Source organism: Palaemon carinicauda, chromosome 12 (assembly GCF_036898095.1).
Source record: "Palaemon carinicauda isolate YSFRI2023 chromosome 12, ASM3689809v2, whole genome shotgun sequence".
NCBI classification, from domain to species: Eukaryota; Metazoa; Arthropoda; class Malacostraca; order Decapoda; family Palaemonidae; genus Palaemon; species Palaemon carinicauda.
The window spans coordinates 147398150-147423240 of NC_090736.1; the positions used below are offsets into that span (position 1 = coordinate 147398150).

Here is a 25091-nt window from a genome sequence, read left to right on the forward strand (position 1 = left end):
CCTTCACTCTCCTACGGGCTATCGCTCGCCAGAACGCGCCATCGCTCGTCAACGCGCCATCGCCCGCCTACGCGTCATCGGTCTCCCGACCGCCTGCGCTCACCCGCACGCCCATGTGCCTGCGCGTCCACACGCCCATGTGCCTGCGCGTCCACACGCCCGCGCGACCGCACGCCTACGCTAATGCGCGTCCGCGCACATGCTCTCCAATGTTTGCCCGCGCGCGAACCAACGGTATTCCATCGCGCGGACCGACGGTGTTCCGTCGCGCGGACCGACGGTGTTCCGTCGCGCGGACCGACGTTGTACCGTCGCGCGAACGTCGGCTTAATTCTGGCAGTATCCATTGCTCGCCTATGGGTTATCGCTCGCTGACCACCAGCTCTTGCCCTTCCTACCACGCTCGCGCTCCTTCGCTCACCTTCGTTTGCATTCCTGCGTGCCCGCGCATGGGCGCTTCCACGTTCGCCCACGCGCAAACCATTGATTTACAATCGCGCGAGCGCCAGGGCGATTGCGACAGCGATTCCCGTTGGGGTTTCGCAGCATGGCCAGCCTGGCGAGTCTTCTGGAGCGTATTTCCAGAACACGGCCTCACCCCGTAAACGCAGAGCATGGCACATGCAAGAAGAATCTTCAGGGAGGTCTGAGCAACATTCTTCTTTCCAGAACCTGGGTTAGCCCTTCCCCGCCATTCCCTGGAAGGGTTTTGCAAGGGGGCTTTCCGTTCGAGATTTCTCCATCGGCCAAGGGGTGACTGGTTTACCCCTTCCTCTTCTCCATCTCGTGAAAGGGGCTTACCAGGTCCTTTCCCTCCTCGGTTGCGACCTGAGGTTTTGTTCAAGGAAGCTACAGGAAGGTCATGGTTACTTTCCTCCTCTCGGGCTCAAGCACCTTGGCGTTTCGTCGTCAAGTTTCGAACTTGCGGGTAAACTCGATGTTGGACCATCTGGACGCAATGACCGAGGGCTTCCTTTCGGGTGTCTCATCTGTGGATGTCAACAACCTCAGACACCCTTCCATCCTTGAGAAGAGTTTGTTTGTGCCCAAGGACAGAGACATAGACAGCGGTTGTGCGGAGGAAGTCGACTTCCGTTTTCACTCCTCCAAGGCGCTTTCTTCCAGACCCTGCAGGGCTCCAGCGCCTCTTTCTTTCAGCCACGTTGGCCTAAGTTATCGGACCGGCTACGACAACTGAGACAAGGTGTCCAATAGCAGTTCCCTCCTGTCAGGAACAGGTGGCACGGGAGGCTCTCCCGGGGGGGGGGGGGGGGGGGGGGGGGGGGGCATAGTCCTAGAGGGAGCAGCAGAGTTCACGAACTCTAGGATTGGCACCCCCCCCCCCTTGCAGGTTTCACGCTGGGAGGATGCCTAAGGTTACTCATCTGGATGACAGCTTCCTGATGCCCATTCCTGCACGATCTCTGTGATCAGCCAAGGATATCGCGCCTGCCGTCTCTGTCAGCGAATTCAGTGTCTCTGAACCTCTATGCCATAGGGTCGGCAAGAGTTTGCCCATTTGGGCAGAATGATCCATGCCTTAGGAGAAGGTCCTCCATAGGATCGTCGACGGCTTCACCCCCCGGCTTCTTCAGTCGATCCTTTCTTGTAAGGAAGTATCTGAGACGGGAGTTCCATAGTCGACCTCTCAGCTCTGATCAAGTTTGTCGAACAAACTTCGTCCAGCGTGGAATAGCAGAATCGATCAGACTGGTAACGAGGCGACAGGACTCCTTAGGCCCTAGATCGGAAGGACGGGTACTTTCAGTTTCCATTCCATCCATCTTCCAGGAAGCTCGTGAAATTCAGCCTAGACTACAGGTATTCCTGCTTAAGATGCATTGTGGCGATCCCGCCGTGGCATCGCAGGTTTTTCCCTAAAGAACTCTCCCTGCTTTCCTCATGGCCGCTCAGGTGCAGGCTTCCGCCTCCTTCGCCTTTTGGAGGTCTGGTCAACTCCGGTAGGCTCGGGTTCGACCTTCTTCAGCGCCGGGACAAGCTTCCGGATGCTTACCATGAGTGGGGGTTCATGGTATTTTGCTAAAAGCCTTCTCTTCTTCTGCCTCAACATCTGGAGTATCTAGCTATGATATTGAGTTAACGGCCTTACCACGTTGGAAACCCCGCTTCTCGTCCGTCCAGCGAGGTTAAGCAACGTCGGGTCTGGTCGGTACTTGGATGGGTGACCGCCTGGGGACGCCAGATTCTGTTGCCGCCGCCTCCGAGCCTTCCCTTCAGTTGACTGTGGCAAGGCTGAGGAGAGTCGCAGTACCTATTCTCAGTCAAGCAGAGCTTTCAGCCCTACCTTGGAACGTTTCTTAGTCCTCTTTTCCTCATTGACCCGTCTAAAGTTCCGAACGGTCGCCTCAGGATAAGTTCCCTGTGGGGCGGCCCAAGTTCCGGTGGTTTCAAAGCAACGATTAACCGGACTTTCTGGCCCCTATGGGACCAGCGGAACGATTAGACCTGCAATGGGTGTTGACCTATGGAACCTCTTGATGGGAGTGGATATTCTTGTCCTTTCCCCACATTTTTTATGCTGTTCTTGGATTCGTCAAAGAAAAGGGGGGGGGGGGGGGCATGTTCCGGTCCAGGCCTATGGTCAGGACCTGAAGGATACCTCTCCATCATTCAGGCAGGCTTAGGGGCCGTAATCTGGCCCCTCTACAGATCCTACAGCTCCTGCCGAGTCGCTCCGTGCGCGTCGACTTCATGGTACTGGCGTGTTCTAACCAGCAGGGGACGCATTTTCATACCTTCGCATCTTGCAGTAGAGATACTGAGATGATTTGAGATCCTCTCAATACCACCATCGGCTCTCTCATTCCGGGCAGAGGAATGTTCTCTCCGACTTCCGAGCAGAGCCTCGTAGAGAGTGTGTACCTGGGGGTCTTTGGCCTTGAGTAACTAGCAAGTCCTGGCCTGGGGGACCTGATCGCGACAGCTTGGAACCTCAAGCTTCCGCTGTTCTTCCCCCCAGTCTCAGACCCCGAGACTCTGGCAAGATGTATTCCGGTGATGGTGGGACAACATCGACGCCTGCGTCTTCCCTCCTTTGTTGTCTGTTGAGAATGGGTCTCAACAAGACCAGGTTGTCTGTCAACCTTTCAATGGCCCTGAGAGCTCCACTGGGACTATACGCAGAACGGTGTCCAGACCCTCTGCTTCCCCTGACGGAACTTCCGGGAGAGCTTCTCCCACGGCACAGGCTACTCGAACAACCACACTGCAACATCTTTCACGAGCCGGGGCGTCGCTTCGGCTTCATGCCTGGAGACACTACGCCTCCTCCTCAAGAAGAGACAACCCGCTACAGTCGCGGGACGGAGGTCGCGTCATCTGCGATAGTCATCCGCAGGGGTCTTCCAGGTGAAGTGGAGAGTCTTCGGTGGTTGGTGGCATGGGAGATATACCTCTTCCCTTGAGGCCTCTTCTCCAGCAATAACGAACTTACAGTGAACCCTCGTTTATCGCGGTAGATAGGTTCCAGACGCGGCCGCGATAGGTGAAAATCCGCGAAGTAGTAACACCATATTTACCTATTTATTTAACATGTATATTCAGACTTTTAAAACCTTCCCTTGTACGTAGTACTGTTAACAAACTACCCTTTAATGTACAGAACACTTAATGCATGTAATACAGTACCCTTAACTAAAACAGGCACAAATATTAAAGGCGACTTTATATCATGCGTTTCCTAAACACGCCAAAAAGCACGATAAAAAATGGCAACCAATGTTTTGTTTACGTTTATCTCTGATCCTAATGAAGAAACAAACGCATTTACACATCTGTTTATAGGTTAGTTTTTGCATCAATTATATTGATTATTCAGTACAGTATGTTGATTTGGTTATTACTAATGTTTTACTTAATTTTTCTTAGGACTTCCAAATGAAATTTTTTTCTTTATGACGCCGCCTGATACGACGGCGTCATAAAGTACGCTCAGTAAACAAACTAAGGAATTTAACCCGCATGATGAAAGTGATAAATAATGATATTACAGTAAAAGCTTTTATAAAATATGTTATTACAAATATTATTTACCGTATCTATATAAAATCATACATACGTAGCAAAGCAGGAAAACAATCTATGAGAGAGAGAGAGAGAGAGAGAGAGAGTTGTTTTACATACGTAAATGTAAATTTTAAACAAAACAAAAATAGCCCCATTTCATATAAAATAGATTACAAATATTTTACTTTATCATATTACAGTAGTCTGTATAATACTGTAAAGTTCAGTACAGTATGTTGTTGTTAAAGTCGTGGCGATGAAATTCTCACGAAACAAAAACACGCCATTTGAGTACAACAGCTGATTCATTCTCTCTCTCTCTCTCTCTCCTCTCTCTCTCTCTCTCTCTCTCTCTCTCTCTCTCTCTCTCTCTCTCTCTCTCTCTCTCTCTCTCTCTCTTCATGTTATACAATACTTACATTTAGATGAAGAAACTAAAATTAGTTTTCTTAGTGTCAATTAAATACGAAATGAAATAATTAGGCCGAGTCTACATCCATTTCAATCATAGCCAAAAATAGGGCATCCGATTTCATCAGCAAACCACTATTTTTTGGGAAATATCATTTTATTCTAGAAAATTGCCACTCTTTAAATAGTTAATTGCACATTAAGAAAGCGTGTACTTTTGTTTTTAAATTTCGGGTGTGTTTTAAAAATCGAGTATTGTTGACTTTTTTTTTTTTTACTTTTGGCTGTGATTAGATCAGCTGTCATCTAGCTGCCGCTCTTGAGTGTGTACGAATACACTAATAAAGTATCATTTATACCATTTCTTAACTTATTCAAACCGTCTACAGTATACAGTTGATATTACATAAGCACCAATGTGTTATAACCTATAAATTTTTTTTGTTTATTACATTTAAACCCCCCTCTATCTCTCTCTCTCTACCTATCTCTCTCTCTCTACCTATCTCTCTCTCTCTCTCTCTCTCTCTCTCTCTCTCTCTCTCTCTCTCTCTCTCTCTACCTCTCTCTCTCTCTCTCTCTCTCTCTGTGGGCTACTTTTCACTACCTCCCATTCCTTACCTCTCTCTATCTCTCTAACAAATGATATCTTTGTTGCTCCTCAAAGTTTCATTTATATTGAAAATCAATCATGATTCAATTTTCCTTACTTTCTCCAATCTCGCACCATCGGTCACATCGCGGTATTTTCGATATTTCCGGAAAATCCGCAATATATGTATAGACATGGGTTATGAAAAAAATCCGCTAAGTGGTGAATCCGCGATGGTCGAACCGCGAAGTAGCGAGGGTTCACTGTATTGCCTTTCGGCGGGGGCAAACTCCTTTCCGCTCTCGGCAATGAAGCCTGTCGCTCAGCCTTTCCCTGACCTTCAGGCTTAAAGGAATAACTTTTCCTTCCCGCTGGACCTTTCCTCGCTCATGCGAAGCTGCGAATGTCCCTGCCCTAGTCGGAGTGAGACCTCCAACATGGAGCATGGCTCGGACTTTTTAGTCCCTTAAGAGATCTTCTCAAGACCCTTTACGTCAGGCCTCTGATCGTATTCCGTCTTGGGTCTCCTGCTCACTCTGGCCGCGGCCAGTGTGTAAGCAATCTTCTTGGTCTCGTACTACTCCGCCCTTTCTAAGGAATGGGGGAAGGCAACATTCAGGTTCGCTCCTGAGTTGTTGGCTAGACTCAGAATCTTGGGGTCCCGGCCTTCGGTCCAATTCCTTCAAGATTTCGAGTCACCATTCTATATCTGATGTCCTGAAACCTTCTCCTTCTTGCCAGTAAAGGAATCGAGAGGTTAGCTATGGGAACAGCTGCAGGTTGTCCTCACGTGCAGCCGGGTTGGGAGCACAAGAAGGACACGGGGGAGAGTCACCAGTTTACCTCTTCAGCTCGGACTCAAGGACATTCATCTCGACCTGAATCCAGACCCTCCCCCGTCACGTCGCCCTACAACACGATGTCGGATACATGGCAACGTCCCTCGCCTTCGAGTAATACTACTCTGTGACGCAGGTGCTACAAGCTGGAGTCTGGAAGCGTCTAATGACCTTCGCAGCCTGCTTCCTGCAAGGTGTGACCCACAGGAGTTTCGATATGTTTCTATCGCTCTGTGGTGGCTACACAACAGCTGGTCTAACCTCAGGCTCCTTTTTGGACAGGTAGCAGAAGGTTGAGGGCATTGTTATCAGGTTTTAGTCTGCATGAACGAAAGAAGTATGTCTGGCCCTTACTTCTTTCTTCATTTTCCCCTCTACTGGGAAGCAGCATCCTGGTCTCTGCATAGCTGACCTCGAACCTCTGCAGGTAAACCATGCTTCCTTGTGTTCCGAGTATTGAGTCAATACTGTCGCGTCCCCCATACCCTGACGAGGTGGTATTGGGAACGTCCTAACCCAGAGTTCCTTCTGGAACTCCAGGTCAACTGCCTAGGACGGGTCACACTTCTTCCTTCACACACAAGCGGAGCAAGGAACTTGTGAGGTGCAGGGACTCCTTTTCTCGAGTGCGACTCACTCGGATTGTGAGTCCCCGGGTAAAGCCAAAGCCAGTATGGCTGGGGACTTTCCACCCTTCCTAAGGGGTAAGTCACCCAATGTAAATAGCGTGGTTTGTATTTCGGTTACGGAACAAATGACAAATTCGAAGATAATTTGTATTTTTCCTAACCATACAAACCTTAGCTATTTACACATATTTGCCCGCCAGCCCTGTCCCCCAAGACAAGTCCTACCTCTAAGTGAAAGTGGAGCATTCACCTGTGTGTGAGGGGGGGAGGGGTATCTAGCTACCACTCCCCTACCCCCCCGCTAACTAGCGCAGGGGTATTTCACCCTCGTTAAATTCTAATGGCTCGCCATTTCAGCTACGCTAAAAGGTAAACCCAATGTAAATAGCTAAGGTTTGTATGGTTAGGAAAAATACAAATTATCTTCGAATTTGTCATGTTTATCTGGAACAGTGGCTTGTACTGTACAATCTTTCCCCTTTTTCCTTGAGTTATGAGATAAGCTAGGGCTTGCTGGATCGTACTTCAGAGGGGAAGTCAACAGCAGGGCATCTCTCTCGCCGTCTTGCAGGGAAAGGATGCCACAGATGTTGGGAATGATATAAGACCCCAGAGTCTGATCTTTGGATGGTCCTAATCTTCCAAGTGAGGTGAAACGTCCCTCTACTTTCTCCTTCCATTGAGTCAACATCAGTGACTTTGACCTCTGGTTGTCACTGAAGATTTTCCTCTGAGGATATACATTGAGTCATTCTTTCAGGTGTAATATGCCAGTACACTCAACCCATCAAGTGTTCACAAGAATGTTCACTCTACTTGCAACCAGGGTCAGTCTGTTATATTAGACGAGTGGTTAAATTCTAGCAGACTCAGGGGAGATGTTTGTCTAACACTAAGTCAACCTTTTTGGGGTTTTTACCTTTTCTCAAGATAAAACCGCTATAATTAATCCCGGCAACCTCCATGAGAACTGGTAGATTTAGAAAGGCAAAAACTTCTAAGAGACAATGTACAATGTTGCTCTGTCCAATCAGGGAGAAGGACTTAGGGATGCCGAGTGTCCCTTTCTTGAGCGAGACTTTTTCAGGCGTGCTGATGACTGCTGCTGAGGTATCTGAACCTCAAAGTTCTTTGGCCCTGGCAAGTCATAGCTTAAGTTATCTCCAGTGGCAACTGGTCCTGTTGGTGTTAATAGGAATTCTACAGACTTACGAGTCCAATAAGGTCAAAGTGAAAGAGAGATCACCAACCCTAAGGAAGTAGACGTTCTCGCTCCTTCCCCACAGCTGATGCTCGTGGGGGAGGCATCAAAAGAAAATGGGTAGGGACTCATAAGTCTGCCTGGATTAGAGTGCAAGGTTGCTGGCTCTTAATCTCTTCTAATAACTCGCTTCTTGTCACACTGTAGTGTTTTTACCTAAGCACAATGGTGGTAGAACACCTGGACAAAGGTATTGTGGGCATGGCTTAGAACACCCGGTCAAAGATATTCTTTGCATGACTACTGTTAGCTGGTCTGAGGAGGACACTCATTCAGAAAAGGGCATAAACAGAGTGATCGATGACCCTTATAGTGCTGCAATGAAAACAGGCAGAATAGTACTCAGGTCTATTCCTTCCGGCAGAGATATCGAGAGAAAAGTTCTCTTCTTTCCGAGGCTACTTATGCAACCTTACTCAGGGATTCACCACTATTAGTTGTCTATATGACCCCTAACCTGGAAGGTATTCAACATCACCCCTCTCAGAGAAGCTATTTGCAATCAGTAACAAAAAGGATAGCTGGATACCACCATAGGTCGGCATTTCACGTCCCATCAGGCGAAGTGGTTTATTCACTAAGGTTGAGGTCGTGGAAGGAGGCTTTGCACCATTCAATATCTCTCCTCCCGGGACAGCGATGCTTGCTGGGGACTCATAATCTGAAAGGATACCTTTATAAGCGACCACTTTTGAGTGATATCTGCAAATGAGTGACTTATACCAGAAAATATTGAGACAAATAACTGTTTAAAAATAGAGGTAGTTTTAGTATATAAATTTTGTTGCTTTAAACAAACTTTGTTCCGTAACCGAAATACAAACCACGCTATTTACATTGGGTTTACCTTATTATTATTATGATTATTATTATTATTATTATTATTATTATTATTATTATTATTATTATCATCATTTTTATTATAATTATTATTATTATGATTATTATTATTATTATTATTATTATTATTATATTATTATTTTTAGCGCAGCTGAAATGACGAGCCAATAGTTTTAACGAGGGTTAATTACCCCCACGCTAGTTAGCGGGGGGTAGGAGAAGGGTAGCTTGCTACCCCTCCCCCCCCCACACACCGGTGACTTGCTTCACTTCACGTTTGGCTCGGCGGTGATCAGACGTGTCTGTTCATCGTCCTCATGACAGCCTTTAATTTTTCTGCTTTTTCTTTCTACAGTGTGTGTGTTGGTTGGAAGTTGACCTTCATTATTATTATTTTACAATGCGTGCATGCCCTGGTGTTGCCGGTCGTCCTTGTGGGACCTTTATGTCGGACGTAGCTACGGACCCTCACACCCTTTGCCCTCAGTGTCGGGGCCGACGGTGTGACCAGGAGAACATGTGCCGTGAGTGCAGGGAGTGGTCTGCCTCCCAGTGGGAGAGGTTTGGCCGCCGGCGTAAGAAGTCCAGGAGAGACCGTTCTCCTTCGGGGTTTGCCTTGAAGGAGGAAGGTTCTCGGGATTCTTCTTCCGCCGCCCAAACCTCCTCCGAAGCTCCCCCTCGTCCGGCTCCTAAGGAGAGTCGGCCGAGTGGTAGCGCAGGCCCTAGTTCTGTTTCCCGACCTTGGGTGGGGGGAGAGGGCGTCGCCTCCCATAGCGAGGCGGTTCCCCCTCCTCCTCCGGGGGAGGTTATTGATAATGCTTTAACTAATGATGATCTTTTGCAGATTTGGTCTTCCCTGGGGCTTAAGGGCTTGCCCTCCAGGGTCGCCTTTATTGACCTTGTCTCGTTGGAGGCCGCTGTTAAGCAGTCGCCGGCGGTAGCAGAGGTAGACCCTCTGTCTATCGTTGACGTCGTGGTGGCAGAGGCCTCCGACGTGGCTGGGCAATCCTCCGCAGGTGCTGTTGAGGATGATGGTGCTGAGGGCTCTCCTCCCCCTTCCGTACATCCTTCGAAGGGGGAAGTGAGTCCTTCGGTCTCTGCTGCTGCTCAGCTTCCTTCTAAGGGAAGTGCTTTGACTGAGACTCCCCTTCGGAGTACCGATGCTCCTGATGATCTTCCCCGAGGCCGCCTCCGCCGTAAGGCTCACCGTCCGCTACGTCGCAAGGGCTTCCCTTCCCCTTAAAAGGGGGTTAAGAGGCGCCTTTTTGGATCTTCTTCCTCCGAAGGGGACTCTCCTCGTCAGCCTCAACCTACAGCTCCGTCTCCCTTGGACCTCTCTGCAGACCGTTCACCAACTCCTGCCAGATCTTCACCTTCTGGAGAACTCGTCACCCGACGGGCAACGGTCCCTTCGGGGCTAAGGGATTCTTCCCTTCCACGAGCAGTGCTAGCGCACAGGCGCTCTCCTGCTCGTCAGCGCTCTCCTGCTCGTCAGCGCTCTCCTGATCGTCAGCGCTCTCCTGCTCATCGGCGCTCTCCTGCTCGTCAAGACTCTCCTGCTCGTCGGCGCTCACCTGGTCGTCGGCGCTCTCCTGATGCTCGCCCTCTTCGTCAGCGCTCTCCTGCTCGTCAGCTCTCTTCTGAGCGTCAGCGCTCATTTGAGGATCATCGCCCTGCGGTCTCTGACCATCCTACAGTTCCTGCTGAGCTCCCTGCATGCCATCAGTCTTCTGAGCTCTTTCATCCTGTGGCTACGCAACATCGTTCAGCGCGTGTGTCAAAAGCACATGTTCGCCAACGCGCCTGCGATCTTCCTGTTCCTGCTCGTGAACGCGCCGCGCCACCTGTCCCTTCACAGGATCTCTCGCGTCGACCTCCTGCTCGCCAGCGATCACCTACGCGCCAGCGATCACCTGCTCGCCAGCGCGCACAGGCGATTTTAGTATCGCCTATTCGCCAGCGTTCTCCCACGCGTCAACGATCGCCTACGCGCCAGCGTTCACCTGCTTGCCAGCGTTCACCTGCTCGTCAGCGCGCACAGGCGATTTTGGTATCGCCTATTCACCAGCGTTCTACGTGTCAGAGATCACCTGTTTCTCGGCGATCTCCGGACCGCCCGCGTGTGTTACAGCCTGCGCGCCAAAGTTCTCCAACGCTTCGTCGGCCGGAGGTTCTGAAGGGACATGGTTCGCCATCGCGCGATCGCTCACCGGTGCATGCTGCTCGCTATCGCTCGCCAACGCGTCACCATGCCTCAACGCGCCATCGCCTACCTGCGCGTCAGCGCTCACCAGCTCACCACCGATCGCCTGTTGATCCATATCGCCAGCGGTCTTCCTCACCCACGCGGCAGCGCGTTTCCTCGCCATCGCGCCAAGGCTTGCGTTCGCCGCCTCGGACACGCGCTCATTCACCTGCCCACCCTCGCGCCCACTCGCCTGCGTGCCCGCGCTGGCGCGCAGGAGCCCGCGCGATCATTCGCCTGCGCGATCGCTCGCCCGCGCTCCCGCGCGACCATCGTTCGCGGCGAATTCCGCAGCCAGTGGTAGCAGCAGGAACGCGTGTTCGTAGACAACGCTCGGGATCGCCTCCACCCAAACACAGCTTGGTAGTGCAGGACGAGGATACTACTGAGGAGAGGTTAGTACATCATTCTTCCCCACCTTCTTTTCAGGCAGGTACTGTGGTGTCCACTCCAAAGGATCGCCCAATCCCTTTCCCTTTAGCGAGGATTTCGGACTCTGTGTCCTTGGGGCAACAGACTTGGTTTGGTCCTCTGGCGCGGGCGTTAGTGAGGGTTATGAAACCAACACTCGCCGACCAGGGTAACAAACCAACGGCTGTCTCTCCTACGCTGAAGAGAAAGAGAGGAGTGGACTTCGTGGTGACTTCCCCCAGGGCGAAGTTGGTTCCCAAGAGGTCGGCCGCGAAGGCCCCTTCTCCTGCTCGAGTGCTTTCTCCTTCTCCCGTGGACGAGGCCTTTCCGTCCTCAGGTGAGTCCAGTGGGGCGGTAGTCTTCCCCTCGGCACCAAGGGGGGAGACTTCGCTTCATGGAGGAGAATCATCTCGTGAGGAAGGGGCCCCTCGAATCTCTTTGTTGGGATCCTGTATCCCTCCCAGGAGGGAATCCAAGGACTCCAAGACCGTCCCGAAACCCTCTTCAAGGATTCGCCAGGAACCCACGACTACCCGGGGGAATGTCCACGTTTCACCCCAGGAAGAGATCCCTGGGGCAGGAGACTTAGCTGCCAGCCTGCAGGGAGGAGAACAACAGGAATCCGAACATGCCTTCTGGCAGGTCCTAAGCCTGATAAGGCAACTTAACGGGCTTATGGATCCAGTCATCGCCCCCCGTGAAGGCAAAGACACGATCTTGGATGAAGTGTTTGACGTTCGGAAGGCCCCGAAGTCCAGTGCGGCTCTGCCCTGGTCTCGGGGTCTGAAGAGTGCCAGAGCTAGGGCCAACGCTCAGTTCGCGCTTCTTGCCTCCTCCAGTCGTTCCACTACCGGGAACAAGCTCACCCCTCCTCCTCGTCCTCAGCAGAGGAGGTATTTCGAGATTCTGGGTGAGCCCAACCTCGCTCTTCCTCTCCATCACTCTGTGGAGGAGCTGGCGAAGGGAGTTCCCCTTGAGAAGCTCTCTGCCTGGCAGGTGTCATTCTCGGCGGCAGAGATCCTTAGCCACGAGAAGGTCGCTAAGTGTGCCATGCAGGCCACTTCGTGGCTGGACTTTTGGCTAGGATCTCTGGGCATCCTATTGCGATCGGAGGACTTGTCCAAGGAGACCAATAGGAAGGCCCTGGAGACCTTCTTGCTCTCGGGCACCCGCTACATCGAGTTTTTGGCGCACCAGGTTACCACCCTGTGGGCCAACTCGGTGTTGAAGCGTCGCGATGCTGTGTCCGAGAGATTCCATCCGAAGGTCCCCGCCGTGGATGTGTGTAGGCTCCGACATGCTTCCCTTCTGGGGGAGAACCTGTTTGAGCCTCAAGACATGGAGCGAACGGCTGAGAGGTGGAGGAAATCCAGCACGGACTCCCTCCTCCATAGGGCCCTTACAACTCGGCCCTATAAGCCTCCAGCCCCACCACAACAGCAGCAACAGCCTCGTAAGGCTCCAAAGCAGGCACCGGCAGTTAAGAAGGTGGTGTCTAAGCCCCAGCCCTTTCTAGCCAAGGTCAAGAGGGGCGGTAAGTCCTCCAGGGGAGGCAAGACTCCTAGGGGTGGCGGCCGCGGCCGCAAGCCCTAGGGGTGGCAGTCCCCCTGCGTATCCACCTGTGGGGGGATGCCTTCAGCGTTGCGTCCACAGGTGGCAGCAACAGGGGGCCGATGCTTGGACGGTCTCAGTGATCGGCCAAGGCTATCGCGTCCCGTTCACAACATCTCAACCTCCCCTGACAGCGAATCCAGTGTCGTTGAGCTCCTATGCCACGGGATCGGTAAAGGGGCTGGCCGTTCAGACCGAAGTCGAGACCATGCTCGAGAAGGGTGCTCTCCAGGAGGTCGTCAACGGCTCCCCAGGCTTCTTCAGTCGACTCTTTCTTGTAAAGAAGGCTACTGGAGGCTGGAGACCCGTCATCGACCTCTCAGCTCTGAACGGGTTTGTCAAGCAAACCCGGTTCAGCATGGAGACAGCAGACACGGTCAGACTTGCTGTGAGACCACAAGACTTCATGTGCACACTGGATCTAAAGGACGCGTACTTCCAGATCCCAATGCATCCGTCTTCCAGGAAGTACCTGAGATTTTGCCTAGACGACAAGATCTACCAGTTCAAGGTGTTGTGTTTCGGTCTCTCCACAGCTCCTCAGGTGTTCACCAGAGTGTTCACCCTGATTTCATCTTGGGCGCACAGGAACGGCATTCGTCTCCTTCGTTATCTGGACGATTGGCTGATCTTAGCAGACTCGGAGTCGACCCTTCTTCGGCACCAAGACAGGCTTCTGGATCTTTGCCAGGATCTGGGGATCGTGGTAAACCTCGAGAAGTCCTCTCTGTAGCCGTCCCAACGACTGGTTTATCTAGGCATGCTAATAGACACCAATCTCCACAAAGCCTTTCCATCAGACGACCGGATAGCAAGACTGAGGAGGGTGGCGGAACCCTTCCTCAGGCGAGAAGAACTCCCCGCCCAATCGTGGTTGCATCTCTTAGGTCACCTATCCTCCCTGGCTCGTCTGGTTCCAAACAGCCGCCTCAGGATGAGATCCCTTCAATGGCGGCTCAAGTCCCGGTGGAATCAAGGATCCGATTCCCCGGACATTCTGATCCCAATGGGGTCTCTGGAACAGACGGACTTGCGGTGGTGGCTGGTCGACGAGAACCTGCGGAAGGGAGTGAGTCTTCTCGTCCTCCCCCCGGAATTGACTCTGTTTTCGGACGCGTCAAAAGAAGGGTGGGGGGCGCACGTTCTGAACCAGAGGGCCTCAGGCCTTTGGTCAGAATCAGAAAAGTGCCTACACATCAACCTGCTAGAATTGAAGGCCGTCTTTCTGGCTCTTCAGCAGTTCCAACGGTCCCTGGCGGGTCACTCCGTGGTGGTGATGAGCGACAACACCACGGTAGTGGCTTATATCAACAAGCAGGGAGGCACTTTTTCTCAGCAGCTATCCCATCTTGCAGTAGAGACTCTGAGGTGGACCGAAACCCACTCGATAACACTATCAGCTCGCTTCATTCCTGGCAAGAGGAATGTGCTCGCCGACAGTCTGAGCAAGGCCTCGCAGATAGTGAGTACCGAGTGGTCTTAGGATCCTCAGATAGCCAACAAAGTCCTGACTTTGTGGGGTTCCCCGACTGTGGACTTGTTCGCGACAGCTTTGAACTTCAAGCTGCCCCTGTACTGCTCCCCAGTCCCGGACCCCAAGGCACTCTGGCAAGATGCTTTCCAGCAATGGTGGGACAATATCGACGTGTACGCCTTCCCACCGTTCTGTCTGATGAGAAGGGTGCTCAACAGGACCAGACTATCGGTCAACTGTTCGATGATACTGGTAGCTCCGCTATGGCATCACGCGGAATGGTTTCCGGACCTTCTGCAGCTCCTGACGGAGCTCCCGAGGGAGCTTCCTCCACGACACGAGCTTCTCAGACAACCCCACTTCGGCGTCCCTCACAGGGCCGTAGCCTCGCTTCGGCTTCACGCCTGGAGACTATCCAGCGTCTCCTCGCGGAGAGAGGCTTTTCGCTACAGGTTGCGGAGAGAATGTCTCGGCACCTGCGAAGGTCCTCTGAGGGAGTCTACCAAGCAAAGTGGAGAGTCTTTTGTGGTTGGTGTCGTGGAAGGGGTATCTCTCCACTCGATGCCACTATTCCAGCAATAGCGGACTTCCTCGTTTATCTGCGGGAAGAAATGCGCCTTTCTGTCTCGGCAGTGAAAGGCTATCGCTCAGCCTTAAGCTTGGCCTTCAGACTGAAGGGCGTGGATATTTCTTCATCGCTAGAACTCTCTTTACTCAAACGTAGCTATGAGCTTACCTGCCCCCAGTCGGAAGTGAGACCTCCTCCTTGGAACGTGGTTCGAGTCCTCAGGTCTCTTAAGAGACCTCCCTTCGAGCCATTACGCCAGGCCTCCGATCGCCACCTGTCTTGGAAGATGGCTTTCCTACTCGCTTTGGCTTCGGCCAAGCGGGTTAGTGAACTTCATGGTCTCTCGTACGACATCGCCCATTCAAGGGTATGGGGGGAGGTAACGTTCAGGTTCGTCCCTGAGTTTGTTGCCAAGACTCAGAATCCTGGAGTGCCGGATCCTCGGTTTGACTCTTTCAGGATCGCGAGTCTCCGTTCTGTAACAAGCGACCCAGACCAGCTGCTACTATGTCCAGTGAGGTGTCTGAGGCACTACTTGAAGAGAACGGCTGCAGTCCGTCCTCAAGTGCGAGCTTTGTTTGTGAGCACAGGCAGGACTAAGAGGAGGGTCACCAGGAACACCATCTCAGCTTGGATTCGAAGGGTTATCCACCATGCCTTGAATCCTGACCCTCCTCCGTCACGTCGCCCTCGGGCCCACGATGTCAGGGGTATTGCTACATCCCTGGCCTTCAAGAGAAACTTCTCTGTGACGCAGGTACTTCAAGCTGGGGTCTGGAAGCGTCAAACGACCTTCACAGCCCACTACCTGCAAGACGTGACCCACAGGAGCCTCGATACGTTTTCTATCGGCCCTGTGGTGGCTGCACAACAGCTGGTCTAACCTCAGGCTCCTTTATGGACAAGTAGCAGTAGGTTGAGGGCGTTGTTACCCGGTCTTAGTCTGTGTGAATGAAAGAGTATGTCTGACCCTTACTTCTTTCTTCATTCTCCCCTCTCTTGGGGAAGCAGCGGCCTGGTCCTCGCATAGCTGACCTCGACCTCTGCAGGTAACCCATGCTTCTTTGTGCTCCTAGTATTAAGCTTAATACTGTTGCGTCTCCCATACCCTGACGAGGTGGTATGGGGAACGTCCTATCCTAGAATTCCTATCTGAAGGTCTCAAGGTCAACTTCATAGGACGAGTCACACTCTCCTCCACACACTGCTTATGTAGGCCACTCGTTCCTAGCGATGCTAGGAACTTGTGAGGTACAGGGGCTCCCTTTCTCTAGTGCTGCTCACTGAGGGATCGAGCCCCCGGGCAAGCCGAAGTCAGTAAGGCTGGGGACTTTCCACCCTTCCTAAGGGGTAAGTCACCCAATGTAAATAGCGTGGTTTGTATTTCGGTTACGGAACAAATGACAAATTCGAAGATAATTTGTATTTTTCCTAACCATACAAACCTTAGCTATTTACACATATGTGCCCGCCATCCCTGACCCCCAAGTCAAGTCCTACCTCTAAGTGAAGTGAAGCAAGTCACCGGTGTGTGGGGAGGGAGGGGTAGCAAGCTACCCTTCCCTTACCCCCTGCTAACTAGCGCGGGGGTAATTAACCCTCGTTAAAACTATTGGCTCGTCATTTCAGCTGCGTTAAAAGGTAAACCCAATGTAAATAGCTAAGGTTTGTATGATTAGGAAAAATACAAATTATCTTCGAATTTGTCATATTAAAGAATGATGATAGTTGTTTATAAATAGCAGGTCTTTTTAAACATCTGACTTACCTGGTAGTTATATATATAGCTGAGTCCCTAACGTCACGGCAGAAATTTCAAAACTCGCGGCAATCGCTGATTGGGTAGCCAGGTGTACCACCAGTGCGCCCTCTACCCAGGTACCAGGAACAATTCCAATCATTCTTCAGATCTTCCCTGCCACCTCACGGCGACATCGTTGGATTTTCACTCGCTGTAGCCTGTGTATAATTGCAGTTATCTTGGTGATGTACTATTTGGCTTTGGCTTTCGTTCGTTTGGATTTGTTTTTGGATTTTCTTGGACCCGATTAGATTTTGTTGTTTTGACCCTTGCTTGTATGATCTTTCTTTAAAATATTCATAATGTCTGACTCTTCTTCAAGTATTAGAAGGTGTGTGAGAGGTTGTAAGACCCAGCTTGCTAAAGCTTTTGTTGATCCCCACTCCATTAGTGTGAAATGTAGAGGTAAAGTTTGTGAGTTGGTTGATTGTTGTGATGAATGTGTTATTTTTTCTGAGAGTGAGTGGTTGGAGTATGACCGCTACACTCGTAAGCTTGAGAGGGATAGGATCAGAAGGAGTAAGAGTTTATCTCGTTCTTCTAGAGGTAGTTCCCCTCCCTGTGTCAACGAACCTTTTGATCCCTCCCCTGTAGTGGTAGTTCCAGATCCCACTACTGTTACTCCTGATGAACCAACTCTAAAGGACATGATGGTGGCCATTCAAGCCCTGGGTGTGAGAGTGGAGTCGCTCGCAGCGGACAGGACCAAGTTATGGTCCGACGTTAAAGAGTGCTAGTGTCAGTGCTAAAGTTTCAGTGAATTTAATCAGTGCAGTGGAGGGTGCGTCTGCTCGGACCTGTCGTTCTCCTAGCCATAGACCTCTTCCAAGCTCCCCAACCCCTGGGAGAAGGAATGTCGACAGGCGAAAGGAAATGAGAGGAGTTAGCGCCCGAGCAGTCGTCCCCTCAAGCGTACCTTTTGACGCTTCACAGGACGCTCTCCCTCGCCATGGGAAATGCGAGGTGAAAGTGTTTTCGTCCTCATCGGATGACGCAGCGCCCAGATGGGGCTGGTGTCTCGCATCGAGACCTCTGACGAGGAAGATTGCCTCTGTCTAGCAGCGTCATGTCATGACGCCTCAGGCTCCAGGTTGCAGCCATTGGAGCAGTCCGGAGCGTTTTCCTTCCTGCTCCGATGAATGCTCTCCTGCCAAGCGCCCTGCTATGTCAGTAGGAGATAGAAGGAAGTCGGAAGCTGTCAAGCGTCCATCCCCACCGGTTGGAAGACAGTTTTCGGAGGCTGGTATGACCTCTATGCATGCTCCTCCTCCTCTTCCAGATTGGTATTCGTCTCCTGAACGCTCTGCGCTTTCCTTGAGCGACGTAGAAGGCGAACGTGTTGAAGAAGCAACGTCTCCTATTTGGCCACAAGAAGTTGATCCTAATCAAAGTGTACTGCAAGATATGCAGCAGAAACTCTCTTCCCTCATGCAAGCCTATCAGCCTGCAGACAAGAAGAGAGTGGCTCACCAAGACGCCGAGCGTCAGGATTCTTCACTCCTTGGCGCCAAGTGTCAGAAAGCTAAGAGTCGAGAGGTTCTTGACGCCGAGCGTCGAGTAGAGGAACAGCTTACCAAGTGTTGGGAGCCTGGTAGCCATGACGCCGAGTGTCGTAAGGAGGAACATCATGTTAAGCGTCGAGAGACTGGTACACATGACGCCGAGCGTCAAGGAGTTGGATGTCGGGACACCGAGCGTAAGAGCCTCAAACGTCGTGAAACCGAGCGTCCAGATCGCGAACGTCATAATTACGAGCGTCAAGATCGCGAACGTCATAGTTCCGAGCGTCAAGATCGCGAACGTCATAGTTCCGAGTGTCAATCGTTGGAACAACGTGACGCCAGGCGTCATGATATTGGACTCCTTGACGCCAGAAGTCAGGATATTAAGGAGTTGACTCCTAGGAAACAGGACGTCTCTACCTCGATTAGAGACCTGTCGGAAGAAGGGATCGACGGTTACCTTTCCCCTAGTGATCATTTAGAGGAAATCTCGGAAGGAGAAGATCCTAAGACCCTTCATCCTTCGGTGGATTTAAAGAAACTTATGAGAGTTTTTACCGAGGAGTTTCCTAATTATTTTGTTCCTGCTGCTCCTCGTTCCCCGCCTTCAGAGTTTACGCTAGGGAAGGCGTCGGAGGAGTCTCTGTTCATGAAGATGGTGTTGTCTCGCTCATCTAAGAGAGCCTTGAGAATGATGGGGGACTGGATGCAATCCAAAAAGGACCAGGGAAAGGCTGTTTTTTCTTTTCCCCTGGCCAGATTGGCTTCCAGATCTAGCGTTTGGTACGAGACTGGAGAAGCTCTCGGCTTGGGAGTTCCTGCCTCTGCCCAAGGAGACTTTTCGAGTCTGGTGGACGCCCCTCGTCGGACAGCCATGAGAAGAACTAAAGTGTTCTGGTCAACGTCGGAGCTGGATTACCTTCTCAAAGGCATCTTCAGAGCTTTTGAGGTGTTTAATTTCCTTGACTGGACTCGGGGAGCCTTGGGAAAAAGGGTTTATGCTTTGAAGGATGTGGACACTGAAAGCCTCGTCCACATTATGTCTTGCATGGACAAAGCCTTAAGAAACGGGTCCAATGAGTTGGCGGCCCTTTTTTCGGCGGGTGTTCTTAAGAAAAGAGCCCAAATGTGCTCTTTTTTGGCTAATGGGGTTACACCCATACAAAAGTCGGAATTGCTGTACGCACCTCTTTCTTCCTCCCTTTTCCTTCAAGAGCTGGTCAGAGAGGTCTCTTCCGCTTTAGCCCAAAAGGCCACACAGGATTTGGTGTCTAAAAAAGCAAGGAAGGTTCTGCCTACTTCCTTCTCAAGCCACAAACCTAAGGAAGAAGCTCCATTCCATCAGTTTTCGCAGCCCTTTCGAGGGAAAACTTTCAGCATGGGTAGTACCAGACCCGAGGGAAGGAGAGCAAAGAGAAGAGGCTTGAAACCAGGGCGAAGCAGAGTCTGACTGCATTCGCCTTCAGACAGCAGTAGGAGCCAGACTAACCAACTTCTGGCGAGCTTGTGAGAAGAGAGGAGCAGACCTTTGGTCCGTACAGTTACGAAAGGAGGGATACAAAATCCCTTTCATAGGGAAACCCCCTTTTGTAGTAACTCCGATAGATCTCTCGGCCAGATACAAAGAGGAATCAAAGATACACGCTATGCAACAACAAATGTCTCTCTTATTGGAGAAGTAGGCAATAGAGAGGGTGCGAGATTTGCGGTCACCAGGTTTTTACAACCACTGTTCCTGGTTCCCAAGAACTCGGGGGGGATGGAGACCAGTCCTGGATGTAAGTGCTCTCAACGTCTTCGTTCAGAAGACGAAGTTCTCTATGGAGACATCGAAATCAGTCCTAGCAGCAGTAAGAAAGGACAACTGGATGGTCTCTTTAGACCTCCAAGATGCATACTTCCACATCCCCATCCATCCGAACTTCAAGCAATACCTGAGGTTCATGTACAAGGAGGAAGTTTTCCAGTTTCGGGCTCTTTGTTTCGGCCTAATCACCGCCCCTCAAATCTTTACGAAGCTGATGTCAAATGTAGCGGGTATGCTGCATTGAAGAGGTATCAAAGCCTCCCTGTATCTGGACGACTGGCTACTCAGAGCTCATTCCTACAATCGCTGCCTGGAGGATCTGCAGATGTCGTTGAGGTTATCAGAAGAACTGGGTCTTCTGATAAACAGAGAGAAGTCTCAACTAACACCATCCCAAGAGATCCTTTATTTGTGGATGGAGATTCGGAGTCGAGTTTTTCTGGCTTTTCCGGCTGCCTCAAGGACGGAACAAGCCCTGGTGAAGCTTCATTGCTTTCTAGAGAAACGAAAGTGTTCTGTGAGGGATTGGATGAGTCTGGTGGGAACCCTATCATCGTTGGAGCAGTTTGTCTCCCTGGGAAGAATGAATCTTCGCCCTCTTCAGCTCCACCTCAATCGACATTGGGACAAGGGAAAGGAACCGGAGACAAAATGTATCCCCATTGCAGAATCCGTAAAACGTTGCCTTCAGTGGTGGAACGATCCAGTCAAGCTTTAAGAAGATCGTTCTCTGGAACAGAGGAACCCAGACCTTGTGTTGTGTTCTGACTCCTTGGACTCGGGGTGGGGAGCAACACTTGGCAAGTTGGAGATCTCGGGTTCCTGGACAAAAGATCAGGAGATCCTCCACATAAACCAGAAGGAGCTGTTGGCAGTCCTGTTGGCCCTCAAAGGCTTCGAAGGGTCAGTCTTGAACAGAGTGGTACAGGTCAACTCAGACAACACTACAGCGTTGGCCTACATAGCCTAACAAGGCGGAACCCACTCGAGGTCCCTTTACGAGACTGCGACAGAACTTCTTTACTGGGAAAAAGAAAAGAATGTAACCCTTGTAACAAGGTTTATTCAAGGGGAAAGGAACGTGATGGCAGACAGTCTCAGCAGGAGAGGTCAAGTTTTGTCCACAGAATGGACACTTCATCAGGAGGTCTGCAAGAACCTGTGGCGGATTTGGGGTCGTCCTTGTATAGACCTGTTCGCAACCTCGAAGACGAAGAGATTGGAGACATACTGCTCCCCAGTGCCAGATCTCAAAGCAGTCCACATCGACGCTTTCCTCTTAGACTGGTCCCACCTGGACGTGTGTACGCATTCCCTCCGTTCAAGGTTGTGCACAAAGTAATGCAAAAATTTGTGTTGCACGAGGGAACCAGATTGACTCTAGTGGCCCCCTTCTGGCCCACAAGAGAGTGGTTCACAGATGTACTGGAGTGGATGGTGGACACCCCGAGAAGCCTCCCATTAAGAGTAGATCTACTCAAACAACCCCACTTGGAAAGGTACCATCAAAACCTCCAAGCTCTACATCTAACTGCCTTCAGAATATCGAAAAACTCACAAGAGCTAGAGGTTTTTCGAAGGAGGCAGCTAGGGCGATTGCAAGAGCAAGGAGGTCTTCTACCATCAAGGTTTACCAATCCAAGTGGGAGGTTTTTAGAGAATGGTGCAGAGTCAACTCTGTTCCCTCTTCCAGTACCTCTATGACTCAGATTGCTGACTTCCTGTTATACCTTAGAAGGAAACGTAGGTTTTCAACTTCAACCATCAAGGGATACAGGAGTATGTTAGTGGCCATCTTCAGGCATAGGAATTTGGACCTTTCTAATAATAAAGACCTCCATGATCTTCTCAAATCCTTTGAAACAACTAAGGAACAACATCAGGAATCGCCAGCTTGGTATCTGGATATAGTCCTGAAGTTCCTAATGAGTGACAGGTTTGAGCCCTTGCATTCAGCTTCGTTTAAGGACCTAACCATGAAGACTCCCTTTTTGGTCAGTCTGGCGACAGGAAAAAGGGTCAGTGAGATTCATGCCTTCAACAAGAATGTAGGCTTTAGAAATAACAAGGCTATCTGCTCCTTACAGCTAGGCTATCTTGCTAAAAATGAACACCCTTCTCAACCCTGGCCCAAGGCTTTTGAGATTCCGAACCTTTCGGATGTGGTTGGAGAGGAATTGGAGAAGGTCCTGTGTCCAGTAAGAGCCCTGAAGTTCTACCTGGAAAGAACGAAAGAGAGGATTCTGATTTTTGTGACAAAATTTAGGAATAAATTGATTCCTTGATACCATGACTGGTTTATTGATGGGACCTTCAAAATAGTGTTTCTGGGTATCTTTTGCCAGCTTTTTACAGTTCATGTGTATGGATTGCCAAACAAGTCAAAGTGATATTTCTATCTATCTATCTATATACCAAGGCACTTCCCCCAATTTTGGGGGGTAGCCGACACCAACAATGAAACAAAACAAAAAGGGGACCTCTACTCTCTATGTTCCTTCAGCCTAATCAGGGACTCAACCGAGTTCAGCTGGTACTGTTAGGGTGCCACAGCCCAACCTCCCACATTTCCACCACAGATGAAGCTTCATAATGCTGACTCCCCTACTGCTGCTACCTCCGCGGTCATCTAAGGCACCGGAGGAAGCAGCAGGGCCTACTGGAACTGCGTCACAATCGCTCGCCATTCATTCCTATTTCTAGCACGCTCTCTTGCCTCTCTCACATCTATCCTCCTATCACCCAGAGCTTTCTTCACACCATCCATCCACCCAAACCTTGGCCTTCCTCTTGTACTTATTCCCATCAACTCTTGCATTCATCACCTTCTTTAGCAGACAACCATTTTCCATTCTCTCAACATGGCCAAACCACCTCAACACATTCATATCCACTCTAGCCGCTAACTCATTTCTTACACCCGTTCTCTCCCTCACCACTTCGTTCCTAACCCTATCTACTCGAGATACACCAGCCATACTCCTTAGACACTTCATCTCAAACACATTCAATTTCTGTCTCTCCATCACTTTCATTCCCCACAACTCTGATCCATACATCACAGTTGGTACAATCACTTTCTCATATAGAACTCTCTTTACATTCATGCCCAACCCTCTATTTTTACTACTCCCTTAACTGCCCCCAACACTTTGCAACCTTCATTCACTCTCTGACGTACATCTGCTTCCACTCCACCATTTGCTGCAACAATAGACCCCAAGTACTTAAACTGATCCACCTCCTCAAGTAACTCTCCATTCAACATGACATTCAACCTTGCACCACCTTCCCTTCTCGTACATCTCATAACCTTACTCTTACCCACATTAACTCTCAACTTCCTTCTCTCACACACCTTTCCAAATTCTGTCACTAGTCGGTCAAGCTTCTCTTCTGTGTCTGCTACCAGTACAGTATCATCCGCAAACAACAACTGATTTACCTCCCATTCATGGTCATTCTCGCCTACCAGTTTTAATCCTCGTCCAAGCACTCAAGCATTCACCTCTCTCACCACTCCATCAACATACAAGTTAAACAACCACGGCGACATCACACATCCCTGTCTCAGCCCCACTCTCACCGGAAACCAATCACTCACTTTATTTCCTATTCTAACACATGCTTTACTACCTTTGTAGAAACTTTTCACTGCTTGCAACAACCTTCCACCAACTCCATATAACCTCATTACATTCCACATTGCTTCCCTATCAACTCTATCATATGCTTTCTCCAGATCCATAAACGCAACATACACCTCCTTACCTTTTGCTAAATATTTCTCGCATATCTGCTTAACTGTAAAAATCTGATTCATACAACCCCTACCTCTTCTAAAACCACCCTGTACTTCCAAGATTGCATTCTCTGTTTTATCCTTAATCCTATTAATCAATACTCTACCATACACTTTTCCAACTACACTCAACAAACTAATACCTCTTGAATTACAACACTCATGCACATCTCCCTTACCCTTATATAGTGGTACAATACATGCACAAACCCAATCTACTGGTACCATTGACAACACAAAACACATATTAAACAATCTCACCAACCATTCAAGTACAGTCACACCCCCTTCCTTCAACATCTCAGCTTTCACACCATCCATACCAGATGCTTTTCCTACTCTCGTTTCATCTAGTGCTCTCCTCACTTCATCTATTGTAATCTCTCTCTCATTCTCATCTCCCATCACTGGCACCTCAACACCTGGAACAGCAATTATATCTGCCTCCCTATTATCCTCAACATTCAGCAAACTTTCAAAATATTCCGCCCACCTTTTCCTTGCCTCCTCTCCTTTTAACAACCTTCCATTTCCATCTTTCACTGTCTCTTCAATTCTTGCGCCAGCCTTCCTTACTCTCTTCACTTCTTTCCAAAACTTCTTCTTATTCTCTTCATATGACTGACCCAATCCCTGACCCCACCTCAGGTCAGCTGCCCTCTTTGCCTCACGTACCTTGCGCTTTACTTCCACATTTTTCTCTCTATATTTTTCATACTTCTCTATACTATTACTCTGCAGCCATTCTTCAAAAGCCCTCTTTTTCTCTTCCACTTTTACCTTCACTCCTTCATTCCACCATTCACTGCCCTTCCTCATGCTGCCTCCAACAACCTTCTTGCCACATACATCACTTGCAATCCCAACAAAATTTTCTTTTACTAACTTCCACTCCTCCTCTAAATTACCAGTTTCTCTTACTCTCACCTCGTCATATGCCATTTTCAACCTTTCCTGATATTTACTTTTTACCCCCGGTTTTATTAGCTCTTCAATCCTCACTACCTCCCTTTTACATCCACCTACTCTATTCCCCCACTCTTTTGTTACAACTAATTTTCCTTCCACCAAAAAATGATCAGACATACCGTTAGCCATACCCCTAAACACGTGCACGTCTTTCAATCTTCCAAACATTCTTTTAGTTATCAACACATAATCCATTAATGCCCTTTCTACTACTCTTCCATTTGCCACTCTTACCCATGTATACTTATTTTTATGCTAGCTTCTTTAAAAAGAAAGATTGATTGATTGAAACTTTCAATCAAT

At 49.9% G+C, this 25091-nt stretch overlaps 1 protein-coding gene and 1 pseudogene across 1 annotated transcript in view; both read left to right on the forward strand.

Moving 5' to 3' along the window:
- The window catches only part of LOC137651316 (zinc finger protein 729-like), a 49162-nt gene that overhangs the window by 15254 nt on the left and 8817 nt on the right, over positions 1-25091 (forward strand). The gene's annotated exons all lie outside the window — the stretch shown is intronic.
- Positions 2097-2215, forward strand: LOC137651380 (5S ribosomal RNA; annotated as a pseudogene).